The sequence below is a fragment of the Scylla paramamosain genome, chromosome 49, assembly GCF_035594125.1.
Source record: "Scylla paramamosain isolate STU-SP2022 chromosome 49, ASM3559412v1, whole genome shotgun sequence".
Classification (NCBI taxonomy): Eukaryota; Metazoa; Arthropoda; class Malacostraca; order Decapoda; family Portunidae; genus Scylla; species Scylla paramamosain.
Window position 1 is genome coordinate 2,202,501 of NC_087199.1, and position 2,500 is coordinate 2,205,000.

A 2,500-nucleotide genomic window follows, 5' to 3' on the forward strand; every position below is an offset into this window, starting at 1 on the left:
GTCACCAAGTCCCTCACCATCCCCGTGCAGGCCAGGATGGTGAGTGTGTGTGTGTGTGTGTGTGTGTGTGTGTGTGTGTGTGTGTGTGTGTGTGTGTGTGTGTGTGTGAACGAGTCAGTCAGTCATTTAGTTAGTTAGTTTGTTTGTTAGTCAGTCAGGTAAACAAATAAACAAAAATAATCATTACTAATTTTCTCTTCTTCCTCTTCCTCCTCCTCCTCTTCCTTCTCCTTCCTTCTTCCTCCTCTTCCTCCTCCTCTTCCTCCTCATCTTCCTTCTTTCCCTCCCTCTTGCCTCCTCCTCCTCCTCCTACTCCTCAATAATCACCATCATCATTATCCTCTCCTCCTCCTCCTCCTCCTCCTCCTCCTCCTCCTCCTCCTCCTCCAGGCGGTCGGGAACAGAGTGGGCGTGGAATTTCGAGTGACAGACGAAGCAGGGCGTGTCATGACCTGCTTCCACGCCCCTGTCATTGTGGCCTGAGGGCGTGGCTGAGGAAGGGCGGGGGTGATGGAAATGGGTGAAGAAGAAGAGGAAGATAAACAGAAAGATAAATGAAGAAGAAGAAGAAGAAGAAGAAGAAGAAGAAGAAGAAGAAGAAGAAGAAGCATACTCCCACAATAACAACAATCTCTCTCTCCACCTCTACTATACTCACCTCCACATCACTTCATCCACTTCATATTATTATTAAGATTCCACTGTACGCCTCCACGCGGTTTACAAGGGTCAGCGGTCAGCACATGCAACCTCCCCCTCTGGCCTCCGGGTGCACACTGGTTGTCACGTGGGGCTTTCTGTGGCACTGCGCAGGCGTGGTGGAATTTCGTAAATGAATTAAATTTGTGTGTTTCTTTTATTTGTAAGCTTTTTAGGGTTAGTTTCATGTATTATAAATCATTTGTTTGATTTTTAGTATTTTTTTGTATTGTTTGTTGTTTATTTTGGCTATGTTTAAAATTGCGATGAATAATTTCTTAAAAAAGTAAATTTGAGTATATATTTTTCTTTTATAAATTTGTATATCATTTTCTGGATATTTTTTTCCTTCATCATTGTCTTTTTTTGTCTAATTTTAGTGAAGCTAATTTCTTAAAAAAAACAAAATTTGAATATACTTTCTGTTTTATGTTCGTAGTATTGAAACTCATGTATTCCCAATTACCTGTGTTATTATTTTGCTGTATTTTATCGTGTATTTTGTATTGTTTTTTTAAGAATACCGAATTTCTCAGATTTGAATTAGAATGATATAATTAGATAATGATAACTATTACGCTACTATTATTATTATTATTATTATTATTATTATTATTATTATTATTATTATTATTGTAAGATTTCCTTTTCCCTCATTCTTTTTTTTACAATTTATCTTTAATCTTTTATTTTATAAGAATTAAGAATATAATTTTTATGAATAAATTATTTTTCTAAAGAATATTTGAGTTTTCCTAAAATACAGCGAGAGAGAGAGAGAGAGAGAGAGAGAGAGAGAGAGAGAGAGAGAGAGAGAGAGAGAGAGAGAGAGAGAGAGAGAGAGAGAGAGAGAGAGAGAGGAGGTACAGAAACTTAATTAAACAAGATTAAAATTCAATCCTCCCCACTCTCTCTCTCTCTCTCTCTCTCTCTCTCTCTCTCTCTCTCTCTCTCAGTCACGCAGGGAAGATGAGAGAGAAAGGACTAGCTCTAATCTCTCTCTTGATAGTAATAGTAGTAGTAGTAGTAGAAGTAGAAGCTGGCCCCCTTACTACTACTACTACTACTACTACTACTACTATTCGGGTCTCCAAGCGGTGGTGGTGGTTGGATTGGCTCAAGTCATTTACTAACAATCCAACTGCCACTTTGCCTGCTGTCTGCTTTCCCAAGGTGAGTAGTAATAGTAGTAGTAGTAGTAGTAGTAGTAGTAGTAGTAGTAGTTGTTGTTGTTGTTTGAAAATCATTATGTAATTCAATATATTCTTAACTATATGTAATGCAAAATAACCACAAATAACCCTATATAATCTAAGTAATCCCATATAATCCCCAGGTGGAGGGGCGTATCGTGGGCGGCAGCGTGGCGGGGCGTGGATCATGGGCGTGGGTAGTGGGGCTGCGTGCACTCTGGGGTGGTCCTATACGTTGTGGAGGTGCCCTTATCACGTCTAGACACGTCCTCACTGCTGCCCACTGCCTGCCCACGCCCACACTCCTGCCATGGGTCCTCCGCGTGGTCCTGGGCGCCCACACCCACGAGGAAGGGGTAGAAATAGGAATAACATTAATTTCAGTTCACCCAGATTTCGGAAAAATAGCGAAATTTGACTCAGATTTAGCTGTTCTGACTCTAACTTCAGATATTTCGCTGGATTCCTCTGTAAAATTGCCTTGTGTTTCCTCCTTCACCCCTCCTACAGGTTCTCAAGGGCTTGTCTTCGGCTGGGGCAGGACTGGGTACTATTCTTTACTATCCAGGACACTTAGAAAGGCGACTATCCACGTACTATCGAGAGAA

General features: G+C 40.8%; 1 long non-coding RNA gene across 1 annotated transcript in view; it reads left to right on the forward strand.

Moving 5' to 3' along the window:
* LOC135095440 (uncharacterized) overlaps positions 1-1,339 on the forward strand; it is a 2,394-nt gene extending 1,055 nt beyond the window's left edge. The window contains exons 3-4 of the long non-coding RNA XR_010264395.1: positions 1-39; positions 391-1,339. The exon at positions 1-39 is cut by the window's left edge and continues 161 nt beyond it. This is a non-coding gene — a long non-coding RNA (uncharacterized LOC135095440). The remainder of the gene's footprint in view (positions 40-390) is intronic.
* Positions 1,340-2,500: the final 1,161 nt, after the last annotated feature.